Consider the following 27299-nt stretch of genomic DNA (forward strand, 5'->3'; position numbering starts at 1 on the left):
ATACCGACCTTACCCACCCATTGTTCCATTTTTGCTCTTTCTCACTCTTTTGGGGTGTACCCTCATTTAAAATTTTTGAAAAGAAGCAGTGTTGGCTACCTCGTCCTCCTCCTCAGGGCCAGATTAATGTAGGGGCTATTGGAGCTGCAGCTCCAGGCCCCTACCTTTTATATAGGCCCCGGGTTGGCCATATTCACTGTTACCGCTCTTCTGTCACTTGTAAACACAGAAGTCTGGCTTCTATGCTCGCTTCCCCAGGCAGCACCCTCAGAACCTCCCCACACAGCGTGAAGGCCGGACAAGGAGGGACAGTTGGCGATGCATGGATGTGTTTATGGGCTTCAGAGACAGCATCCCATGTTGAATTAGGCATGCATGGCTGCACCCTTCCTCCTCTGGGTGCATGGCAAGGCACGGCCCTTAAGGCCCTTCAAAATCCTCAGCACCAAGCCCATGATGCTGTTAATCCGGCCCTGGTCCTCCTCCACCGCCGCTTCCACCTACACCGCCCATAGGTGTGCGCAGCCTATTGCATTAAGGTGTGCACCCCAAAGTTGAAATACACATGCATGTGTTTGCCAGCAGGGAGAGTAATGTATCGGGGCCATGTACCTGTAGGCAAGGAGAAATAGAGCAGAGCAGGTCCCAGGGAGATCTTTCCCATCTCCTCACTGGCAATGCTATGTGCCCTAGGTGATTAGGGTGTGCCCAGGCACACCCAGCACACCCTGTGCGCACGCCTATGTCACCGCCACATCCACCACCACCTCAACCTCCCTCCTACTCCATATGGGCCTCGTCCTTCAGAGATGAAGAAGAACATTGTTTTATTTTTCTGTTTTTTTTTGTTGTTTTAAGTTATTTCCCTATCCACATTTGTTTGCAGAGCACTTGCCATGCTCTTAATTACGTTTTGCTGCCATTTGCAGCACTCTAGCCCTTTCCTTTGGTGTTTTAGAGCCATTTTAGTGCCTTAAAGTTCGGGTCCCCATTGACTTCAATGGGGTTCGGTGTCCGGGAAAAGTTCGGTAAAAGTCCGGGACACGGACCCGGACTTTTTTTTAAAGTTCGGCCGAACCCGTCGAACACGGACATCTAGGTGTCCGCTCAACCCTAGTCAGGATCCATCCAGATATCTGACCAGCAGCCATTTAGCTTCTCAGCATGCCGCTGAGAGCCTGAACCAGCCATGCCCACCCTCTTCACAGCTTGGCACTCCAGTGAGCACTGGAGAGACAGAGAAGAGAGCTAGTGACTTACAGTCCCCATGCTCTGCTAAGCAAAGACCAAGAACTGAGCGATCAGCGGTCAATTATGGTAATTACTTGGTTATAGGTCTTAGAGCCTTATCAAGGCCTGTTTGTAGTAACTCCAAAAGCTGTGGTTAAGCTGGGCGCATAGTGACCGAAATGTTTCTTTCAGAAAAAAATATATAACTCAACCAACATTTATGGTAAGTCTTATTTCTAGATACCTTTAAGGACTTCAGCAACGAACATTTTTTTTCTCTAAGAGCAACCTAAGCTTTTGCCTCTCAATTTCCAGGTCATCATGCAAGTATGATCAGAGGCTGAAATGGCGAGGTAGGACTTTCTTGGATCTCCAGCCCAGGTCCCTCTGAAGATGGAATAGAGAGTACCAAGGGACAGAAAGAGCATGAAGAGTGCTTGCAGCAGGAGATGCAGACCCTGGCTGGCTGGCAGACCATTAAGTCAGGAATAGTAGGTGTGCATAAGATCCAGCCAAAGTTAAAGGGATACTCCACACAGGCTGCGGGTTCCAGATGCGAGGCTTATCAGAGCTCCCAGCAGGCTTGGAAACAAGAACTCACTGTGATGAGCAGAGCTGATACAGATGACAGCCGAATTGGCACTTGAACCAGATGTGAGAGCAGAGCGGGAAGGAGCAGCGTGGTCACAGGGATAGCAGAGGTCAGCAGCAGGCAGGCAGCGAGCTACCGAGTCATAAGACAGAGACATTTACTTACCAAACAACAAACAAAAAAGTAACACTTTCTGCACTACATGCCAGATAAAAGCAAGACCACCAGCAGTGTGACAAAGAAGTGAGCCAGTGATGGCTAATAGGTGTCTGAATATAGTCCAAAGTCTTTGTTAGGAACTGAAGCAAAGTCTTCTGCAGCTGTTTGTGATCTCACCATGCGCAAGAAAATGATCTGAGAAAAAGATGAACAGGGAAAAAAGATGAACACAAACAGAAAAACATTATAGTGCACACCTTGCACAGTTAAAACTTTAATGATCAAAGTATTAAAATCAACAATGATTGCACTCACATATTTCATAAACTAAAAGCATCTTGAACGCAGCCTCATTTTGCTGAGGTTGTAGAAACGCTCAAATCAAGCCCAGTAATGTTCAGTGGTTACTTAGCATGAAGTCGGAATCTCTCACTGGAGGCTGAAGGAAGGCAAATATTCACACCGGGCTCAGCTGCACGTCAGATCCTGTTCTTACTGGTCTCACACAGGTCATTCCTGGATAATGTGGCTATAAGGGGTTAACCCATGACATGCCGACTGAAGCCACCTAATCATATTGGAAACCATTCGCGCCTCTCAGTGTATGGGAGGAGAACCAAAATAACTTGTGATAATTAAAATATGTACTGTATAAAATAAATAAAATAAATTGCATCCTCCATAAAAGCTGTTTATCTACAAAGTATATAGTTTTATATATATATATATATATATATATATATATATATATATATATATATATATATACATACATATACAGTATCTATATATAAATATATATATATATATATATATATATATATATATATATATATATATATATATATATATATATACTGTATATATATATATACAGAGTGTAATCAGTGGTTGCCACTGCACATACAGTGTATCAGAGAGAAAATGGGCCTGGGTACGCAGCAAAGCCTGTAGTCTATATAGCCCAAAAGAGGAAGTGGCATTCACAGGTCTTAAGAGGTGAACACACACAGTGAAGTTTTTATTTCAATGTGTCAACAAGGCACAAGCTTGTATATACTGTATATTTATTTATTATTTTATTTTATTTTTTAAAAGGTATATAAAGAATGTATAAAAATATATTTAAAAAAAAGGATATAAAAAGGTTTTCTGGTTGACATCAATAACTATTATAAAGGAATGGAGAGAGAAACACAACTTTTCTCACTTTCTCTCACTCCTTTGCTTTTATACAGCTACACAGCACACCCTAGCTAGAATGAAGCAGTTCTTCCAGAGTTAGATTAGTAGTGCATCTTATAGCACTCTGGGCTACCCGCACCATCTGGCTTTTTAAAAGCTCCTGATTTTATATTGGTCTACATTGTTTCACATTGTTTTATATTGTTTTACACAGTTTCTAATTTAATGTTTGTTTTTATGTTTTTACCTTGTCCATCAGGGCATTCAAACTTTTAGGGGGCATATTCAGTTTATACCTATATAACCTTTTTGGTTTCCTTATCAACCAGACCACTGCAAATTTGGTTGGTGAGCTGTGATTAACACCTTTCATCATCCTTATCAACAACTATTGATTTGGTATATATCTAATTACATAAACTTAATAAATTAGATACAGTATGTATATAAAATGGATGTTATATTATTTTATAACTTACAAATTGATAAATTATAAGTAAATGTCCCTAAGGCTATGTGAAAAGCAAGAAAAGAAACAGAAAAATTATATAAGAACAACTAAACTACTAAAAACCCTATAGAACGCCATAGTATGCTGCCTCTTTCTAAATCTTCATTTAGACGCCCTGGAGATATACTGTTTAAAGTAAATATCCGGTGTATCTCATTGACAGCGTTTGGAAAACCACAAATTTTCATTAGGAGTGGCAGAAATGGCCTCTTGTCACATATCTGGTAGAAGACTGAATTGATGATGTTGACCTTTCTTGTTTCTCCAGCCCAGGCCCCACTTAAGGTGGAACAGATGGTGCCGAGGGACAGGAGGAACAAGTGTGTCAGCAGGTGTTGGTAGTAGACATGTGAAATTCAGGGTCTGGTATGAATTTTTTGGGGGGGGGGGGGGGCCGGGCCCTTTTTTTTATTATTTTGGCGCTGTTCTGTTTTTCATTGCTGTCATTCTCTTGTTTGCATTTCAGCTGTCAGTGGGGAAGCCCACTGACAGCTGATGAGTCATCATCTGTTAAGGATGCGGTGGCCAGCTTCCTGGCTTGTTCTTTAACCACTTAAGCCCCGGAGGATTTTCCTGCTAAAAGACCAGGGGGTATTTTGCGATTCGGCACTGCGTGAATTTAACGGACAATTGCGCGGTCGTGCGACGCTGTACCTAAACGAATTTGACGTCCTTTTTTTCCCACAAACAGAGCTTTCTTTTGGTGGTATTTGATCACCTGTGCGATTTTTTGATCACGCGCTATAAACAAAAAAAGAGCGACAATTTTGCAAAAATAGCAATATTTTTCACATTTTTTTATATGAAATTCCCCAAAAAAAAAATGTAAAAATCAAAATTTTTTAACATTTTTGGCCAATTTGTTTTATGCTACCTATGTTTGGTAAAAAAAAACGCAAAAAGCGTATTTTGATTGGTTTGCGCAAAAGTTATCGCGTTTACTAACAAAGGGAAAGATTTTTGTCATTTTTGTTGTTTTTTTTTTTAACGCGTAATGGCGGCGATCTGCGATTTTTTTTGCGGTACTGCGACATTGCGGCGGACAGATCGGACCCTTGACTGACATTTTTGACACTTTTGGGGTTACCAGTGACATTTCTACAGTAATCAGTGCTATACATATGCACTGTTACTGTAAAAATACACTGGCAGTGAAGGGGTTAACTTTATTTGGGAGGGAGGGGCTGTGTGTGTCCCTAGGGGCGTGATTCTTACTGTGATTGGCTGTGGCTCTAGCTGTAAGGACACTGATCAACGGATCTACATACTAGATCCGAGTAATCAGTGTCTTTACAGCAATGAGAATGACAGGCAACTTGTTTACACAAGCTGCCTGACATTCTCCCTCTTCCCCCGACGATCGCCGAGTGGCCGGCGGACATCGGGTCCGCTGGTCACACGCGCGGGGGGGTGCGTGACCGCGCGGGAGCGGGAGCGCGCCTCCGCGGGCGCGCGCTCGCTCCCCAGACCCTCCCAGGCTAGTGACGTTAATTAACGTCACTCTGCCTGGCAGGGGCTGACCGCCGCAGTAAATCTACTTGCGGCGGTCGGCAAGCAGTTAAGAACTAGCTATTCCTTACACAGAATTCTAATCAGTCGATCATTTTTAGACTGATTCAGGTGTTGGTAGTAGACATGTAAAGAATGGAAAAATTTGCTTTGTTTCATTTCGGTCTTGGTTAATGAGGGCGGGGCCACCTGGTGATGTCATTGGGTAACTGTACCTTAGTTACTTAAGACATGTTGGACGGCAGAGCAGGCAGACTGCAGGTACCTGCAATGAAACCAGAGTTTTTTTGTTTTTTTTCAGGTCTGGTGATGCAGCTGGAGTCGTGATTGATGATGGATCTGCACCGGGGGACATTTTTAAAATTTTTTAATTAAGGACTTTTCAAAAACTCATGTTGTGTCTTTACTCACTTTTTAGGTTTATGGGTAGGGGTACTATGTATCCAATACTCATTCACATAGGGAGGGGCCGGGATCTGGGGGTTTCCAGATTCCAATAAGCCCCCCTGTCCACAGACAACCACAGGTCAGGGTTTGGGGTGGGGGGCAGCCCCATGTTAAGGGCATGTGACCTAAAATGGTTCAGGACAGGGGGCGCACTCATCCCAGCCCATCTTTCCTGGCCTGCCAGGCTGCATGCTCAGACAAGGGTCTGGTATGATTTTTGGGGGGGGAAGCCCACTGACAGCTAATGAGTCATCATCTGTTAAGGATGCGGTGGCCAGCTTCCTGGCTCGCTCTTTAACAACCAGCTATTCCTTACACAGAATTCTAATCAGTCGATCATTTTTTGACTGATTCAAATTCTAATCTTTCCAAAAATTTGGAATTTGTTAGAACACGAATATACGAAATGAACTTAAATGAATTTCAATTAAATTCATTACTATTTTATTTCGAGATTCGGATACATCAAAATCTTCAAATAACCATAAATTATATTCATATTATAACCATAATAATTCATATTCGGACCAAAATGAACTGCACATGTCTAGCTGGTAGCAGAACTTGCAACAGCAGATGCAGACATGAGAAGTTAGGCAGCACAACAGGCCAGGAGCAGATGTAAAGCCTGCTGGACCAGTCAAGGCTAAGGGGCACTCCACATGTACTACAGGTTCTGGCAGTTTGTCTTATTGAAGATCTCAGCAAGCTTTAAACAGGAACACTCTGCGATAACTAGAATGGTTATAAAGGACAGGCAAACCAGACACTCAAAAAGTAGTATAAAGCCAAGTCAGAAGCAGGAGTGAGGTCACAGAGGTAGCCGAGATCAGTAGCAGGCAGGCAACAAGGTACAGGAGGTAGGCGGAAGCATGGTCAGGAATAAGGCTGGAGTAAGGGACAAGTGAGCAGGGGTACAGGCAAAATCAAGGATCAGGTCAGTAACAAGCTGGTTTATCAATTAAAATCAGATACAGGATACACTCAGGACACAGGAAAAAAGCTGAAGACCAGTCAGCACTGACAGTGAGCAAGAGCATCCCTTATATAACCTGTCCGGAGCCAGAAACTGTGGGCTCACTCCCGCTCGTGTACACGTGTGCATGCATTCTTGTGCGCATGTGCGAGTATATGACCTTTTCTATTACCAATATGCCTATGCTCATTTCTATGAGCGATGCTATTAGCAAATCTATGCTCCAGTTGGCGTACTGGAGTTCCCTTACACCTTTATGCCAAACAATTTTAGGGCACTATCAATTTTATCACTTTATGATTTTAGGTGAAATAGGGACACTATGGTCTTGATTTCCTTGATCAATTAGGTGTCTACGGTATGTTCATCAAACCCCACATGACTCTGATTGTCCTGCCAACATATATTAACCTACAGAGGCATCTTAGCCCATAGAGTACACATTGTTTAGAACAGGTCATAAACTGTTTTATATTATACAGTATGTTTTATCGCATCAATCTTGGAATATCTTTTGACCATGTGAGATATAATTGCATGCCCTACACTTCTAACATTGGTAGGTACCCCAGATATTAAGAAATGTTGGCATATCTCTAATCCTGTGTTTGGATGTTCTATTTTGCTAGGGGCAAAAAGACTTTTGACATTTCTTGCCCTCCTAAAGACAACTCTAGGTTTTATAGATAATACTTTGGCTAATTTATCCTCTTGCATCAGGATCGGCCAATGGTTATTAATAATTGTGTTAATACTTTTGTATTGCTTGTTATATCCTTTAGAAAAAATATGGTAGATTTATTGGCATCACTGGGTATATTTCCTTCATGAAAGGCGGATACTGCAGATACTTCTCAATAGCTTAATTAATATGATCCACGTTATAGCCTTTTTCTAAGAACTTACTTTTCAATAGCATACTCTGCTCCCTGATTTTCTTTTTTGTGGTACGATTTCATCTCAATCTATGAAATTGACCAAAGGTTATGTTTTTCTTCCATCGTGGGTTATGGCAGCTCTTTTGATGAAAACGGGAGTTCGCACAATTTTTCAAATGTGTTTTAGATATAATCTGACTCTTTTTAGTTACAGATAAGACCAAATTCAAAAATACTAAGGAGTCTTGATCTGCAACATGTGTGAACCAGATATTGTAAGGATTGGCATTGCAGTATGACACAAAATTAAATATACTTTCAATGGACCCATAACAAACCACTATAATGTTGTCAATGTAACAACCATAATAAATGGGATGTGCCGCAAATAGGTTGTATGACCAAATGTAAACAAGTTCCAAAAAATCCATAAATAGGTTTGCATATCTGCGAGCAAAATTTGCACCCATAGCTGTGCCAACTCGCTGGACATAATAGTTGTCCAAGAACTGAAAATAATGTTCTAGTGCAAACCTTATGAAACTGGAAATGCATTTCGACAGTAATGGGTTGATATTCTCGTCTTTAGACAGAAAATAATCAAGTACTCGGTTCGGCTTCATGAGGGATGCAAGTATATAATGAGGTCACATCTAGGGATAACCAAAAATAGCCCGGCTCCCTCTGGTAGTTTTGGGATAAGTCTCTAATGGTCCTGAACTACCAACATAAGAAAAACTTTACCCACTAAAGGAGTCAAAAATAAAATCTCAGCCCCATCAGGTAATGCCTTTAATATGATTCAGGAGGCATGTCACAAACATTAGCCCTAGGCACCTAGGCACCATAGCAAAGTAACAAAGGAGAGCTTGAGACACCATAAAGGAACCCGTAGCGAAGATTAAAGAGCTGCAAGCTAAGTGGATGAAAAACAAAAGTGTCCACAACACTGATAGTGTCCCCATAGCTCCCAGTGCTTAGAAAATGCTATATGAGTTTAAAATGAGTACCCCTGGCTGTTGTGGCACCCCCTAATGATGTCACTGCTCCAGCACATGCTCATATGCAACCAAGAGGATAAGCACCCTCTTGGAAAAGGGAAACCAGCTGCCTTTGCCCAAAGACCACAGCAGACAGAAAGAAAACAAGCCACAGAGCATTGGAAGTGACCAAATAACTTCCAGCAGACAGAGACACCATGGACAATGTGTCACGCGGCAATATGTACACAGGCTCCCCTCATAAAGCTCTGCTAGAGACTGTACAGAGAGGACATCCACCCTGGAGAGGCTGAATCTGGCTGGGGCTACGCAGTGGTAAGGAAGTTTGTTTGCTGATTCATTGATGGAGACAGAAAAAAGAATGGTGTGCACTCTCTGGATCTTTAAAGTTATAGATAGCTCTGGTCCTATAGGGTTATAGGGGTGGAGCCCTAAACCATCTGAATTTATTTGATTCAGGCAAGACTTAATATTATTCGTGCTTACATCAAACCTTTGTGAGTATGAGATATCTTTTTTTAATTAATTTTTTAAAGATTTTACACAGTGCCAGGTCTCTTTCTGTCTGTTTTCTAGCATTGATCAAGGATTGTATTCAGCAATTTTATCAGAGACATTAAGTGAACTTTGGATGGAAGTTATACAATAAGGTTTGTATCTTTTCAACACTTGCATGCTGAAGGTTGTGTTCTACATTTCATCTGATAATACATATGCATAGCTGTTTTGAACCTGGGCTCCTGGGAGGGGTTTTGCTCTTCAACTGAATTTTGTTATATTTTTATTTTTCATTTTCTGAATGGTACAATATCAAGAAATATCCACAACTTACTGTACATCTCAATTACTCTTGTATTATGATACTTAACCATACTTTTTAACATAAAGAGAAAAAGGATGATTAGCATTATAGTATATTACAGATACCAAAAGTTCCAACAAAATATCTACTAACAAATGTAACCAATAAGCTTTATCCACATCTGAGAGCAACCCTTAATAATCTCTTAACTGTATATCTTAAAGCAGAACTAAACCCAACAATTCAACAGTTTCAGAAGAGCAACATTCCCAGCACACCCACGCTCTTAACCAAACTGTCAAACTATCAAATTGCTGGTGCCAAAACTGACCACACATGCAGCACCACGGCAGCCACCTGCCAAGCAGAGGCCAAAATGGTAGTCTCCCTAGCTGAACAGAAGGGTCCAGCTCCACTTCAAATACGGTAATATAGGTAATTAACAATTAATAAATAAATGCAAGTATGTTTTTACTATGAGTTAATTTTTAGGATTACCCAAATTAATAATAGTATAAGCTTTGATATACCATTCTGTATATTTAAATGTGATCATAAATTGTTGTATCTCCACCAGTTCTAGAGTGCAGTATATCAAATATTTCCACCTCTTAAGGAAATTGTTAACTTGGGTCTGATTTGAGAGTCCCACACCTAATTGTTAAATATAGAGCAGTTATTTCATAACTATTAATTCTGCCACTATAGGAGAGGTACTAGTTATCCAGTGACTCAAAATGGCTCTCCGAGCTGTCAATAAACATATATGAAACCACTGCAGATTAAATGTCCACCTATTTATAATACTTATTGCCTCAGCCTGATTACAGCTAAACAGTAACATCAAAGGGTCTTTGCGAATAGTGATACCTGTAACCAAATTTAAATATCCCATGACCTGCTCTCATAAATAGTGATACCCGAATCCAAATATATATATCTTATCACCTGCTCCCAAAAATTGTGATACCTGTAACCAAACGTATATATCCCATCACCTGCTCCCACCAGTGCCACAAACAATGTGCCAACATGGGTCTAAAGAGATTATATTTTGGACATATTCCTGCAGTGATGAGACATTTATTATAAACAGGATGTATGCTCAATGCTATAGTATTAAATTACGTTTCTCTCCAGATCTCATTTATAATGATTCTTCGAACCTTGTTGTATCTCTCCACTAATTTTTCCACCAGATTTTTATGGAAAAAATCAGCTTGCCCATTTTTTATGCTTGTTTTTTCAATGATTTAGAGGAGATATTATTCAAAGGATAGTATAGATTAGATATAGTATATACCTTTTCCTATCAACCTATCCAAAAAGGTTTGCTTGAATTCATAGAGCAAATTACTGCTACAGGACCCTAGGTTAACTAGATATACTATAAGTACTACTTATAGTATATATAAGTAGTAGAGATAATGCTGGTTTAGAATATTACATTTTATAGAGATTGTTTCAAAAGACTTACATGAGTATGAATTTGTATGGTACAATTGGTATGCTATAATAAACCCATTTTGCATCTAGGTTAAAAAGCTGCATAATGTCTAGTTTGTGGAAACGATGGATTATCCTGAATTGGCAGGAACCTTGATACATAGGGAGACATTCCTTGTTTTTTCACCAATTCTCTTAAGCTGCAATTGTATCCCTGTAAAGTAAGTTAGTCTCAGACTTAGAGGCAGATTTCTCACCTTAGGCTGGCCATACATTCATGCTTTCAATTTTCCTATACAATTTTCCTTTAGATTTACCCTAAACTATGTAGTGCCTAATTGGATACAATTGAAAGTTGTTCAGTTTGTTTGACCTCATGTTATATGGTTTTTGGTAAATCTAAAGGAAAATTGTACAAGAGCATTGAACATGTATGGCTAGCCTTAATGTGTGTAATAAAACAGAGATCACAGGGAGAGGCCTATTCTATCTCTATATCTAAGTTAGAATACCTCAAGGATGATGTCAACCAGTCAAAGGATTGTCTCAATAAACAAGCTAAATAGTAAATTCGAAGAAGGCCAAGACCACTTTTATTTTTAGTCAGGAAAAGAGTAAATATTGATACTCGTAGTGCCTCCCCATACCATAAAAAACGAGTCATAGCCTTCATTAATTAATTCACATCTTTATGTTTAAGAATTGGTAACGTTTGTATAGGATACAGAAGATGGGCTAAACTCACCATCTTAATAACATGGATTCTCCCAAATGGTGGGAGTGGAAGATCAGCCCACGTCTCCAACTCTTTAACTATTTTATTATTTTTATTTGATATTTTTAAGTTTATACGTAGTTTATACGCAAACCAGAAAATCTACTATATTGTTTATATATTTGATGAATCTCTGGGATATTCCAGCTGTGATTAAGAAAATGGATACATTATCTGCAAATAATGCCATTTAATCTCTATTTTTCCTATTTTATTCCCTCCAAGGTTAACCCAAAATGAAAATATCTAGATAAAGGTTCAAAAGCAAAATAGAATAAAATTGGTGAAAACTGACACTTTTTTCAAGTGCCCTTCATTAGTTGAGATAAATAATTTATAATATCATTTCAAGCTGAAGAGGAGTGATACATTTTTAAAATAAAGTCTAACATATTACCAGAGAAGCCCATAGCAGCCATACCTTTAGCAGCCATTTAAAGGCAATATTGTCAAAAGCTTTCTCTTCTTCTAAAGATATAAACTCAATGTCCTCCTTAGGATAAATTATAGCATATTCCAGAACAGATATAACTTGACAGATGTTAAATTCAGCAGACCTTCCTTTAACAAACCCTGAATGAGGTGACTCTATAAGCACTGGAAGCAGATCTGGAAAGCATAAAGCTATGATTTTTTAAAGGATTTGAACATCCATATTTAATAATGACATACTGTATGTCAATACGAAGATCAGTGTCAGGTAATCGATACCCTGCGCAGGCGCACTGGGGCCGCTAACCGGCGAATTCCTATGCGCACGCGCGTACAAAGAGGCGCCTTGAATAGGTAGAGGCTACCTTAGAATAGCTCGAGGCTACCTTACAATAGCTCGAGGCTACCTTGCGATAGCTCGAGGCTACCTTGCAATAGTTTGAGGCTACCTTGCAATAGTTCGAGGCTACCTTGGATTAGTCGGAGGCTACCTTGGAATAGTCAGAGGCTACCTTGGAATAGTTCGAAGGCTACCTTAGAATAGTTTGAGGCTACTAAATTGGTGCCAAAACGGCCTATTTAAACACAGCAGTCACTCCAGGTAACTGCTGTGTTATCATCAGCTCTCCTGTATCCTGTGCCTGTTTATATTCTGCTGTTCCTGTTTACCTGACCCGGCTTGTCTTTGGATTCTGATTACCTGCTGCCCGCCCTGACCTTGGCTTGTCCTGACTATTCTCCTGCCTGATCCTGATCTGTTTATCCGCTACCGGCTATTGGTCCTGGACCTGCTCCTGGCTCAACCAGGGAATCCGGGGGACTGCGACCTGGTGTTAGCAAGCAGCCAAGTCCATTCCCACCATCTGGGGCCCTGGTGAAAACCGGCTAACACTTAGACTCCGCGCCTCTGGTGAACCTGTGCCATGCCAGTTACCCGGTAAGCCACTCCTCTTACGTCAGGCTCTGCCACGTTACCCTGTGATAATGAGGTTGTAGGATATTTTCCATTTTTAGAAAAGGGGTCTTATAAAAGCCTCTAAACCAGAGTTCAAATATGGACCAACCTCTCACATGGAGTTATACAGAGCAGTAAGGGCCAGGGCAATGTTTTTCTGAGTTATCGTATAGACTTCTACAGGAAATCCATCTGGTCCAGGAGATTTATTGTTGGCCAATGGCCATACATTTAATCTCTCCTGCTGTTATTTTGCTTTTTACCCTTTCCCAGCTAAAGGAATGAATAGTCAACAATGGTATTGTGGTCAAAAATTCTTCCCCCATTTTATATTTTAATCCTACTTCTGAAAATTCACAACTAATATTTGAACCATGCTGGAGTCACACTTTCTATTAACCATAAACTGCATTATTGAATTGGATCACACTGCCTTGAGAAGGCACTTGTTTTCGTAGAATCTGATGTAATGTTTCATGCTGGGTTCGTACTAATTTTATATAGACATGCTTGCAACTTAGCTTTTCATCTTCTGTAAACCATAGCATGTCACGGGGGATTTGTGCACAGTGTTTATTAAAATAATTTGAGGATGCATATTGTAACAGTAACAATCATCGTTGTCATATCTAATGTTTTTGTGTCATCTCTATAAAGGCTAGCATACATGGGCTTCTGAGATTAGTATAGGTTAGTATGAGATCAATCTGTACTTTGCTTACAGTGTATTCCACCATAAAACTCAATGTGAACTCATGGCAAACACATGGTAAATGCATGACAAGCATGTGCAAAATTAATGATTAAGTCATTTCAAAAGCATGTGTAGTCTATCTCTGAAGGTGATGCTGATAATAGTTTCAGTTGAGAGGCAGCAGTGTCAGCAGAGTTGCCCAGGTTGCTTGCATGTCTACATAAAATATATAACAGTAGTGAATATTTCTAAAACCAAGCTTTGGGGTGGAGCATATATAATGTTATTGCCCCTGTGCAATCCTCATTGCATGGTGATAAAGTAAACATTATCTATATGAATGGGATCAGCCAAGTCACAAATCTTTGCAGATAACTAACAGGGGTTTAGTAATAGCTGTCATCACACAACACTTCACAACAGCAATTACCAGAAAAAGATGAAGCTTATTCTCTGGACAGTGTGCCTGCTGGGAATTCTTTTATATGGGGGGTCATGTTTAAAGGTGCAATATAATGGGTAAGTATTGCAACAAATCTTTTTTTATTGTATTTACAGAACATAAAAGATTATTGTATATGTGTAATATGTTCCAGCTTAAGAAAGAAATCAACCTAAAAATATGAATAAGCTACTTTTGTTTAGTTTTGTTCCAAAGTAAATAATATGATACCAAAAGCAGAAGACACACAGTTATTTCTTTGAAGGAAAATGTTCACTGTTTGGGTTAGCTATCAACGTCTTTCTACAGAAAGTTGGCTCTAAGTTTTAATTACTGGTGTAAACTTACAGCTTGCTATTAGATAGCTTTGCAGTGTTTGGAACATTTGCTTCTTGATCATTTTCCCTTGGCTTAATTAGTAAAGTTTGCTGCTAGATAAAAAAGTGTATGTTTCAGAAGTAATACTTTGTATCAGTCCCTTTTATCCCATTAGTCCCATTATATATGGAAAAACCAATAGGAAGAAAGACATACCCTAGCTGTAAACAATTCAGCTGTCATCAATACAAAAAAGAATAATACAACTATTCCATACAGGGGCACAACTACAGATCATGGCAAAACTTTGATGAAACCTCCCCAGAAATCTCCCGGCTGTCATTTGTCCTAAATCAGGACTAAAACCCACAGATGTTTCCTTCACTCCAATGCCAGTGCCAACATCTTTTTCTTGGCTTCTTCCATGTAGGACGGGATACATAGCTTAATCTCAGTTTTTGGGGATGACACAAAAATAAGCAGGGCAATAACTTCACATCAGGATATAGAAATTTTACAGAAAGACCTTAACAAAATAATAGAGTGGGCAACTACATGGCAAATAAGGTTTAAATGAGTTGTAAAGTCAAAAGTTTTTTTTATCTTAATACATTCTATACATTAAGATAAAAAGCCTTCTGTGTGCAGCAGCCTCCCCTCAGCCCCCCCCCCCCCCCAATACTTACCTGAGGTCCCTCTCTGTCCAGCAATGTCCACGAGTCCCCCGACCATTCGGGACTTTTCCTCCTAATTGGCTGAGACACAGCCGCGGCGCCATTGGCTCCCGCAGCTGTCAATCAAAGTAACTTCAGGAGAGAAAGGGGGCATGGCTGAACAGCAGCGCCACACACGGAGCTGCAGCTTGGCTCGAGTGCCCCATAGCAAGCTGCTTGCTGTGGGGGCACTCGATAGTAGGGAGGGGCTAGGAGCAGCAAAATGGAGCCAGAGAAGAAGAGGTTCTGGGCTGATCTGTGCAAAATCAACTGCACAGAGGAGGTAAGTATAACATGTTTGTTATTAAAAAAAAACGAGACTATACAATCACTTTAATGTGGAGAAATGTAAAGTAATGCAATTGGGGGCTAAAAACATAAACACAAACTACCTACTAGGGGGAGAATCTCTGGGGGAATCAAGGATGGAGAAAGATCTGGGGGTCCTAGTGGAAGACAGACTGAGCATTTAGCATGCAATGTCAAGCTGCAGCTACCAAAGTCGGCAGAATATTATCATGCATAAAAAAGGGGATATACTCCAGAGATAAAACTATAGTCCTGCCACTTTATAAAACTCTGGTGCAGCTATATCTGTAGTATTATGTCCAGTTCTGGTCACCAGTCCTCAGAAGGAATGTGCTGGAGCTGGAGAGAGTCTAAAGAAGGGAAACAAAACAAATAAGGGGACCTCAATTACGAGGCGCGACTACAAGCATTAAATTTATTTTCGCTGGAGAAGAGACGCTTGAAAGGGGACATGATAGCGATTAACAAATACCTCAATGGTGATCCCAACATAGGAAAAAAGCTATTCAGTCTCAGGGAGTGTAAAAGGACAGATGGCCACACAATGTGATAGGAGGAGAAATGGTTTAACCTTAAGCTGCACAGGGGGTTTTCACTGTCCAGGCTGTAAGAATGTGGAACTCTCTTCCACAATTGGTGGTGTCAATGGGAATATTGATAGTTTTAAAAGACTCTTGGATGTGCATCTTAAAGAACACAACATACAGGGATATGGGAAATGATTATCGACACTGACACACACACACCTACACAGGTTGAACTGGATGGACTATTGTCTTTATTTTACCTTAACTACTATGTAACTATGTAACTAGTTCAGCCATCCTGATTGACCAGGTGGGAATAGTATTACTCCCATAATTAGGAGTTCAACATTACTGCATTGAGCTATGCCAAGAATGTCCATTAAGATGCATATGCACGGATCAGTGTGCAAACTAAAGAATATTGCAAATAGGCAGGAAAGCTTGTTTTATTGCAGTAGAGCAATAAAGAGCCTACCCGCTCACATTTTTACATTTTGCACTTTAGTTCAGCTCTAACACAAAGTATGTCTAAATCCAGGATAAGTAGCAGGCGAGTTGTTAGCATAGTAAGTATGCTACAAGGTATCAGAGATGTGAAAAGAAGTTGTCAAGGAAGAAGGGGCATCTTTTCATGGAAATAACTCAAATTGAGCAGTAGATGGATGGCTTCCACCACCCACTCTGTGTTTGCAAGTGACAGTGGCAAATGGGTAAGCTGTCACAGCATGTTATACCCTTTTTAAGGTGTCCACTGCTCCTTATTCCTGTCCAAACCAAAAAATATTTAGAATAGAAGTTGTAGCTGTCTGTATGTAATGTTAATGAACAGTCAAATTTTTCAGACAGCTCCTTTTGAGTTCTGAAGCTCTGTATTATTCCAGGAGAAGCAGCAGGAGCTGGTAACAGCAAGAGGTTTGTTATCACTGATAATCCAAGACTGATTCATTTTAATGAAAGTGTGCCAGTTCACATTGTTAGGGAAATTCCCTATCAGTTACAAAATCTAATGTGTTGAAGGCCTTCGAAAACAGCACACTGACTACAGGGAAAGCCAGAAGCTCCAGCAAATACGGTGCAAGCTCTGGCAAGTGCTTCAGTCTGGACACCTAGTAGTGAATTGGGTCCTAACTGATAGGAGTTTCTACATCAGCCCTAGACCCTATATTAAAAAAATGGTGCTGATGCAGCCACTACATCCAATGTTCCTTCTTTCAGGGATTAGAGCACATGTGCCAAACACAAGTCCCATGGGCAAAATCTGGCCAAACAGGCCATTTCATGTGGCCCTCACACCTCACCCCCCCCCCCCCCATCTCCACCCCCACCTTGTCTCAGCAGTCGGCTGCAGAAAGGACAGATCTCCTCTTCCAGATCCTGTGCTTTTCCATGCACCTGTGGACAGGCTCATCTCTGCCCCCCCCCCCCCCCCCCCATCTCAGCAGTTGGCAGCAGACAGGAGGACATTACTCCTGAGCAAGGAGGCCTGGATCATAGTGTACCACAATATTTCAATCCATAACATAATAAATCAAATGAGGGCCTTAAAGTCTGCCTAAATATTTTCCCCATTTTAGCTTTGCAAGCAGAGAGAGAAAAATATTTCATAATAGTTTCAATGATTTTTAAATGTACTGATGTCTCCTAGATGTATGATATGTTTCTAATTTGGGTATTTTTTTTACATATTTCTTATAAATATGTGCTGAAAAGAGGCACATCATTTTCTATAAACTATCAATATTTTTTTTTTTTTTTTTGCAAAGGTTAGTCCCAGTTTTACTGGTTGTTTTTAGTTGTTGTGAGTCTTCAATTGTAAGTAACTCTATTGTTACTTTATCAAAAGCTTAAAAGAATAGTTAAATTGTATATTTTTCTACAACGTAGTACCAAATACTGTGATCCCATTACCCTCTGCTGGCTGTTTATATGCAGTACAGGGTTTAGACTTTGCCTCATTTAGAATGTAATATGAACTATTTTTTTTAAAATATCAATCACATAATTTTAGGATTATCACTGTATATAACAATTTTCTTTTGTTTTCTGAAATTCTGTGTTTTTCTGTTAATATTTTCTGAGTTTAAATAGCTTTCATGAATGATACTCCCACCAATCTTAACGATAAGCATAGGTTTGTACTATATATATATATATATATATATATACTGTAGATATATATATATATATATATATATATATATATATATATATATATATATATACTGTAGGTATATATATATATATATATTGTATCTCACAAAAGTGAGTACAACCCTCACATTTTTGTAAATATTTTATGATATCTTTTCATGAGACAACACTGAAGAAATTACACTTTGTTACAATGTAAAGTAGTGAGTGTACAGCTTGTATAACAGTGTAAATTTGCTGTCTCCTCAAAATAACTCAACACACAGCCATTAATGTCTAAACCGCTGCCAACAAAAGTGAGTACACCACTAAGTTATAATGTACAAATTGGGCCCAAAGTGTCAATATTTTGTGTGGCTACCATTATTTTCCAGCACTACCTTAACCCTCCTGGGCATGGAGTTCACCAGAGCTTCACAGGTTGCCACTTGAGTCCTCTTGCACTCCTCCATGATGACATCACAGAGCTGGTGGATGTTCGAGACCTTGCACTCCCTCACTTTCCGTTTGAGGATGCCTCACAGATGCTCAATAGGGTTTAGGTCTGGAGACATGCTTGGCCAGTGCATCACCTTTACCCTCATCTACTTTAGCAAGGCAGTGGTCGTCTTGGAGGTGTGTTTGGGGTCATTACCATGTTGGAATACTGCCCTGCTGCCCAGTTTTCGAAGGGAGGGGATCAAGCTCTGCTTCAGTATGTCACAGTGCATGTTGGCATTCATGGTTCCCTCAATGAACTGTAGTTTTCCAGTAGTTTTCCAGTGCTGCCAGCACTAATATAGCCCCAGACCATGACACTCTCCCTACCATGCTTGACTGTAGGCAAGACACACATGTCTTTGTACTCCTCACCTGGTTACCGCCACACACGTTTGATACCATCTAAACCAAATACGTTTATCTTGGTCTCATCAGACCACAGGACATGGTTTCAGTTATCCATGTCCTTAGTCTGCTTGTCTTTAGCAAACTGTTTGCAGCCCTTTCTTGTGCATCATCTTTAGAAGAGACTTCCTTCTGGGACTACAGCCATGCAGACCAATTTGATTCAGTGTGCAGCATATGATCTGAGCACTGACCCCTCTCCCCCACCCCACCCCTTCAATGCTGGCAGCATTCATAAGTCTTTTTCCCAAAGACAGACCTCTGGATATAATGCTGCACTCAACTTCTTTGGTCGACCATGGCAAAGCCTGTTCTGGGTGGAACCTGTCCTGTTAAATCGCTGTATGGTTGGTCACAGTTGCAGCTCGTTTTCAAGGTCTTGGCAATCTTCTTGTAGCCTAGGCCATCTTTATGTAGAGCAACAATTTTTTTTTTCAGACCCTCAGAGAGTTCTTTGCCATGAGGTGCCATGTTAACCTTCCAGTGACATGTACTGTATGAGAGAGAGCGATAACACCAAATTTAACTGTCCTGTTCTGCATCCTTCTAAGTTGCTAGATGGCTGACCCAGTGTGCCATTAATGATATGTAGTGTACCTGCCCATACTGACTGGACCATGTGTCCATGGTCATGTGTACCCTGCCACTGACATTACATTTCAAGTGTTGGTGGAGGGAAGGTATGCTTGAGAAACAATAGCTGGGACATTTCAGTGTGGTGTAGCACAGGTCATAAACTCACAAAAGGGGAATAATTCTTCAAGCTGGAATGGAAACAGATGCAAAGCCAGAAGTTTTGTCAAGCAGGCATTATGACGCAGGGCGTGGTGGCAATTTGAGGACATGTGTTCTCCTGCAGCTGAGGAAAAACACCTACTTTGGAAAGGATGATGATGGAGATGGTTGGATTGGTGTAGGAGAATATAGTAGAGCAGTGTAGGAGAATTCAACAGAAGCTCAGGCCTTCACTTGACCCACTTTAGCTTGGCCCCATGACCATCTTTCCTGCTTGGTGTGGCATATCCTAAATCTATGCAACCCCTTGAGAGCTATCCATCCCTATCACTAGAGGTCACAGATGTTGAGGTGTATGCAGAAAGGGAATCTTGTGGAGGGAAGGAAGATGTGGAAAGTGAGAAACAAGGAGGAGGAAGAGTATGGGCCTTTTGCCGATGACTTGTTTCATTGAGATGCTACTCCTAGAGAGCTCTGTGGGGAATCATAGCTCTGTGGTTGAGTCATGTGCTTCCTCATGCATGTGATACCCAAATGGTAGAATCTGCAGACCAACATGGTGTTGTTGGCAGAAGATATATTATAAAAGGCCAACGCTTCCGAGCTCTGTGGACCACGCCTGGTAATAGCAGTGGACTCTAATTCTAAGGCAGTCCTGCCAGATGGATTAGGGAGGGAAGAAGCTCCCTCCAGCCTTCTGTAACCTGCCTTTGCTTCTAGACTAAATCTGGGGTACACAAGAATATTTGACCCACCACACTGCAATCAGCAGTAGATTTTTTACAATAGAGCTGTAGATCAATTACCTCTCCCTACACAGTAGTTCTTTTGAAAAGTTGATGGCTGCGCTGGACTGACCTGCTCGATAGAGGGTCTGTGGGTGGGTGGTAGGTGAGAGAGGGCCACTTGGGAAAATTAACTCCCAATCAATCTGGCCTGACTGGATGAAAAAAGGCAGTGGACCCTTGTTAAGGGGTCTGGGCTTCTAAAGTTTCTAGTGGTAGTCGGTTAAAGGAACACCCAAAATCAGCAATAAGAATCCCACTTGGATCCAACAACGATCTTTTGATCCAAGTGGGATTCTTATTGCTTTTTGTTGATTTTGGGTGCTCCTTTAACCGAACACCACTAGAAACTCTCCCTACACAAACACTGACAAATCACTGTTGGGGACCCATCCTTTTATACTGAGGCAGCTGGCACATAAAAACCTGACCTAACTTCAAGGGTCAGGCAGTGCAATATGGTTACAAAGAATTTAGCCCAACAAAATTCATCAAAATTTGCCAGGACCACAAACTTTGAACATGCTGGATCTGCCATGAACCCACGGTAATGGTGAATCTGAACCTTATCACCATATCTTATGCCAGTGAATTGTTTTTTGCTAATTAAACTAGAGGGGCAATCTACAAAATTAAAATGACATGTAACACAGAAGAAATATTGGTGCAACATATATAATTTAGTCACATTGTTATTGAACTGATATTGAAATATAAAAGCAACATAGGCTTCAATAAACCTGCCATGTGTGTAATATAAGACCAAAAAGTGTCCACTGGGCAGTGCATGCATGATCTGACTACCAAGATATTTTTTAACAGATTTTATCTTGCACATATTGCAAATGTATTTTCTTATATGCATACTTTTGTACAAAGCAGGCACCTCCCGTGTTAGGCTTGTCTTGGCTAACAGTTATCTAGAAAAATCCTTTTCTGCTTTTCATAGAGCACCTGTGCGGGTTTGCTCCCGAGCAGCCCTGTCCGCATTTATTGATACAGAGCGGGTGGCTCGGCCTCGCCCCCCACTCCCTCGTCACAGCATTCAATTGACAGCAGAGGGGGTCAATGGCTCTCCTTGCTATCAATCTGCCCAATGAGGTGGGAGACAGTGGCTAGAGCTAATGCTCTCATGCACATCGCTGGATCATATCAGGCTCAGGTAAAAAAAAAAGGGGGCAGGGGGGCTGGGGAGATCCTGCAGCACAGAAGGGGTTTTTTACCTAAAGCAACCTTAAGGCTTTAAAACCACTTTAAGCATACAAATCATTAACCCAGGCAATACGCATTTAATCATTACACATTTCCAGTGCTCATTTATGGATCTGTAGTGCTGAATGTGCAAAGTCAACATAACTTTGCAAACCTGCACATAATTTGAGCTGTAAATGATAAATCTAAGGTCCTTGAACATAATAAAGCTAAACAGACAGCCTGTAATGGTTCCAGATCTAAATCCCAGATAAGAGAAACTAAATTAAAAGTATTAATGAAGGTTAGGAGAATGGAAGAAAGGAAAACAATGAGCAAAGTATTTGATATAGAAAGTTCAGAATGCCTAAAAGCTAACTCCACTTTTTAGACCATGTTCAGGCTGGTACATACAGGCCGAATATTGGCTGGTATCCCCTGGTTCAACAGAAATGGGTTATAGAAAAAAGACCTACCTGTGTGTACAGGCTTTACATGTTATACCCATCTTAAAGTACTGTATAACACATAACATTGTATAGAGAGATTTGCTAACTTCCACAGACATGAACAGAGGGGAGTCATTCCATGCTTGCACATTAAAAGTTAGAAGTCTTTTAGAAATGCTTTGAGAATCCATTCCAGGTCTTCTGTTGTCCTATGCATCACATTAAAGTGGAGTTCCACCCAAAAGGGGAACTTGCGTTTATCTGTTTGCCCCCCTCTGGTGCCACATTTGGCACCTTTCGAGGGGGAGCGGGTATCTGTTTTCGACAGGTACCCATCCCTACTTCCTACTACTTGCAGCGAAGTAAGTCACAAGCCTGGTCCCCTCCTCCTTCGGCTGCCGCACCATTCAGAATGCACAGCGCACTTCACGCATGTGCAGTAGGAAACCAGCTGTGAAGCCGCAAGGCTTCGCTGCCGGATACCCCTCCCGGCAATGGCAGTGGCAGCATACGACAGCCGATGAAAACATTGGCTGGGGTGCCGAGATTTAGGTAGGAGAATCTGCACTATGGAGAAGTAAAATAACACGGCTGCTGCCTACCTCAAAAATAAAGACTGTGAGGTCAGTATTTGAATATGTAAGGGGTAGTGAGGTACTTGGCGCTGCCTGTAACTGTATGTGATATATGAAATGTGACTATCACAGTCTGGTTGCCGTAATTCATATGCAGAAATATTGCTGAATTCCAGGGCAACTAAGTGTCCTAATATTAAAAGTCAGCAGCTACAGTACATATATTTTTTTGGGGGGGCAGAACTCCACTTTAACTTGCATTCTGTCAGGAATTTGCAGCACCACAACCCACAATAGTGCCTTACCATGCATTGTGGTGGTTCTGCGACACATGTGCATTGTCTTAGTGTGTTAGGGTATCATTCAATGCGAATGACATCACAACCATAGGGGTGTGCACAGGGTTTGCCTGAGCACACCAAAATCACCCCGTGCGGTGCAAATTCTCGCTGCTTTCTGGAGCCCCCTGTCTCCCCCTGCAGTGCTTCCAGCTTCCCTCCTCTCCTCTCCCACCAGCTGCTGCAGGAGATGTTTCAGGGTGGAAAGGGGCCAGTAAATATTTAATTAACCATCCCTTTCTACTAGTAAATGAACACAGTGAGTGATCTGTACAAATCGCCCTGTGTTTATTCTTAACTGAGCATAGTAATCTATGTTAACTATGCTTCAGTTAATGAAAGAACAGGAAGCCGCTCAACACAGAGCACTTCCAGTTCAGTCACTGTTCAATGCAGCTGAGGCTGCATAGAAAAGGACTGGGGAATCTCTGTCCTCAGTCCCTTTCACTATCCCAAAAGTGAGACATCGAGGGTCCTTTTAGACCCTTGACATTTCACCAAAGCCCCCCAATGGGTCTCCCAAAAAAATTGTAAAAAGGATAATAAAACACAGAGTACAAAATTGTTAAAAAAAATAAAATTGTAGAAAATAGTAAAAATAAAAAACTACTGACACCATCCCCTGCCCTACTGACACCAATTGCTGCTCTACTGACACCATCCACTGCACTACTGACACCAATTTCTGCTCTACTGACACCATCCTCTGCACTACTGACACCAATTTCTGCGCTACTGACACCATCCACTGCCCTACTGACACCAATTTCTGCTCTACTGACACCGTCCACTGCCCTCCTGACACCACCCACTGCCCTATTGACATCAATTTCTGCTCTACTGACACCATCCAATGCCCTACTGACAACAATTTCTGCTCTACTGACACTGTCCACTGCCCTACTGACACCAATTTCTGCTCTACTGACACCAATCACTGCCTTACTGACACCAATTTCTGCTCTAGTGACACCGTCCACTGCCCTCCTGACACCACCAACTGCCCTACTGACATCAATTTCTGCTCTACTGACACCGCCCACTGCCTTACTGACACCAATTTCTGCTTTATTGACACCATCCAATGCCCTACTGACAACAATTTCTGCTCTACTGACACTGTCCACTGCCCTACTGACACAAATTTTTGCCTAATGACACCGTCCACTGCTCTGCTGATATACACGCATGTGTGTTTGTGCTCTGGGGTGCACACCCTAATCCATTAGGCTGCACACACCACTGATCACAACATACTAACACACAATACGCGTGTTGCAATAATATACATTACTCCAACATATTACTGTATATAACAAAGGTGTGTTTCAGCCCTGAAATGAACCTGTGAGAATAGATAACAGGAATTTTCTAAAGGATACTGCAGCTTAGCGTAACACAGATTAGAACAACCTTACTCAATCATGTTATCTTTTTGACCCTTGAGGAACCATTACAATTATCGTCAGGTCTCAGGGACAGGCAAAAATTATTATATCTACAGCGCAGTATACATTAGTGATCATTAAATTGTAGATATAATAATAAAGAGACAATTATATAATTAAAAAATTATTAATAATAATAATAATAATAATAATTTGGTTTTCCTAACATATTTGACACCCAGAGCTAAAACTCCACTAAACTGCCCCCCACCTCCCACAGCTCTTTATGACAGAATCATTTTAATAATAATAATTACAAAGTTAAACAAATAATAATAATGGACAAAAAAGATGTATCAGTGATAATTATAGTGTTCCCTACACTTATGGTCACTGGAAAAGGTGCCCTTTATAATGGTGATCAGTGGAAGAGGTGCCCCCTTTGAGTGGTGGTCACAAAGAGAGAATTCCTGGCTTTCATTGGAGGTCAGTGAGAGGTGGGCCTTTTTACATTAGAATGCCATTTACATTGGTGCTCATTATTATGTCCCTTTACATTGATATTCAATGGGAAGAATGTCCTATTACATTAAAAGCCAATAGGAAGAATGCATCTTACACTAGTAGTTAGTGGGAAGAATTCCACCCTTGCAAACAGCTAAAAAGACCATTGGTATTAGTAACTAATACCAATGATCTATTACCTGACATAGGATAGGTTCAACTGGGCTAACGTTTTTTGGTGTGCTGGAACCACTGTCATAAATTCAGGGGTTGCAGGAGTCGCAAAGGCGACCTCCGTGTCACATTTCGTTTTAGACCTAGACAGGAGGGGCAGTGGGGGTGGCATTTACATGAACCGAGGGTTGTGTCCTCAATCCCTTTTCTCAGTCTCAAAAGTGAGACATCAGGGGTCTGTTATTTCACCAAAGCCCCACAACAGGGCTGCTAAAAAAAAATTGAAAAATAATAAAAAAATAAAAATTGTAAATAAGTAAATAAATAAAAAAATGGTATAAAAAATAATTTAAAAAAAATAACAAAAATAAAAAAACGACTGACACCTTCCAATGCTCTACTGACCCCCGTCCACTTGTACAGCTTATACCATGTATCTTCCAAAACTTTAATAAAGACCCATGGAAAGTGAAAAAACAAGGAACCAAGACAGTTCACAAGACGCACCTATCAACAATAAACTGACTAAGAACTAGCTGTGCTCAACCTGTTCCCGTGTCACCCTCAAAAAGAGTTAATCCCAAGTGTCCCTTAAAGCATAACATTTGTCAGTAAATTCAAATCATAAGCACTACTCAAATAAATACTGTATAATTAATCGTGCAAAAAATAAATAATAATTGCAGCAGCAGCAGTCACTATTAAAAAGCCTAGGACATAAATTGTACACGATAAGGTGACTGCGCTTCTACAATAATAGAATGGTGTACCTAAAACCATGTGGTCATAACTGAAAATATAGCATAAAAAAAAATATCAACTTTGGACAAATAGGAGTCCTTTTGTGACATAAAAAAACACATCACAGAGTTCATCCATGTGATAATAATAAATAATATTCTTATAAAAATAATTATTAAACATAGATCTCCCATTGAAAGTTCATCAAAAAATCTTGTAGTGGGGGGGGGGGGGGAGTATGGCCGCAGAAAGAGCTCTGTTCCACAGCGGCAGCCGAGAGCGATTTACAGCTATCCTGTATCTCAAATCACAGCAGTTTCTGGGCCCAGACCTTTAGGCAACCTTCAGCAACATGTCCAGAAAACGAAAAGAAGCTGGGAAACTGAGCAGAGTGACAGACTTCTTCTAGCAGACCCGCAGTCTGCATTTCCAAGATGGCACCGGTAAGCCGACAGGAAAAACACATGGCAAGCAGAAATAAAGCTCACAACTTTCTCCTTCATATAAACCTAGACCTAACAAGGGTCACATCAACTGGTCTCAAGCATCCTTTTCTTTATCTAGCCCAGTGAAAGCTAAGCAGCAGAATCTGCAGCAGACTATCACTGAAGGAATGGGAGAAGAACTTGAATCCTCTCTAAATGATACTAGAGAACTGCAGGATTCCATTTTAGAGTTCCCAACTAAAACCCAGCAATTGATAGACACAACTCTAAAAGATATGCTTGTATCGCTGCGCAGTACAGTTCATATATATAATGTCCCTTGCAAACCATTTTAAGTTTAAAATTAAGGAAATCAATGGCAGAGTAACCCATATTGAAAACAAAATGGGAGAATTTGCTGATACGGTAAATTACGGTAAATTAGGTCATCAATGCCCACAATGACAGGGAAGATGAACTACAATCGATTAAAGCCAAGCTGGCTGATCTCAAGGATTGATCGGGAACAATATTAAAATTTGTGGGATACCTGAAACGGTTAAAATGATCGACCTACGCGCATTCTTCCAGAACATATTACAATAAATACTCTCTGACATACCTATGGCTGAACTGTCTATTGACAGGATTCATAGACTACCCAAACCAAGACACCTGCCAGATCACTTACCAAGGGACAAGATCGCCCAAATACATTTGTTTTCAAACCAAAGATACATTTCTACAGCGTACAAGAAACCTTGAATGCTCCACCCTGCATCCAAGGCCTGTCCTTTTATCCAGGCCTATCTGCATATATGATGCAAAGACAAAGAAACACAGCCAGTATCACCAAGCCACTGAGTACCCATCAGGTCATATAGAAGTGGGCCTAACCAGCTAAACCTCTGATTACAAAATAAGGGAAATCGTTTAATATCAATTCTGTGGAAGACGGCATACATCTACTAAAATAATGGAACATCTTGGACTCAGATAACAACTCACAAACAGCTTCCATTTTATCACATCAACACTTTTCTACTTGAGATTTTAT

General features: G+C 40.7%; 1 protein-coding gene and 1 pseudogene across 2 annotated transcripts in view; both read left to right on the top strand.

Annotated features, from left to right (window-relative positions):
• The window catches only part of LOC309558932 (uncharacterized protein), a 754545-nt gene that overhangs the window by 514122 nt on the left and 213124 nt on the right, over window positions 1–27299 (top strand). The gene's annotated exons all lie outside the window — the stretch shown is intronic.
• LOC309557714 (carboxypeptidase O-like) overlaps window positions 1–27299 on the top strand; it is a 116373-nt pseudogene that overhangs the window by 16298 nt on the left and 72776 nt on the right. Inside the window, exons 2-3 of the transcript in view lie at window positions 9515–9716; window positions 13915–14111. The product of the transcript in view is annotated as a carboxypeptidase O-like (transcript). The remainder of the gene's footprint in view (window positions 1–9514; window positions 9717–13914; window positions 14112–27299) is intronic.

The sequence above is a fragment of the Pelophylax lessonae genome (assembly GCF_965119305.1).
Source record: "Pelophylax lessonae genome assembly, chromosome: 6".
Taxonomy (NCBI): Eukaryota; Metazoa; Chordata; class Amphibia; order Anura; family Ranidae; genus Pelophylax; species Pelophylax lessonae.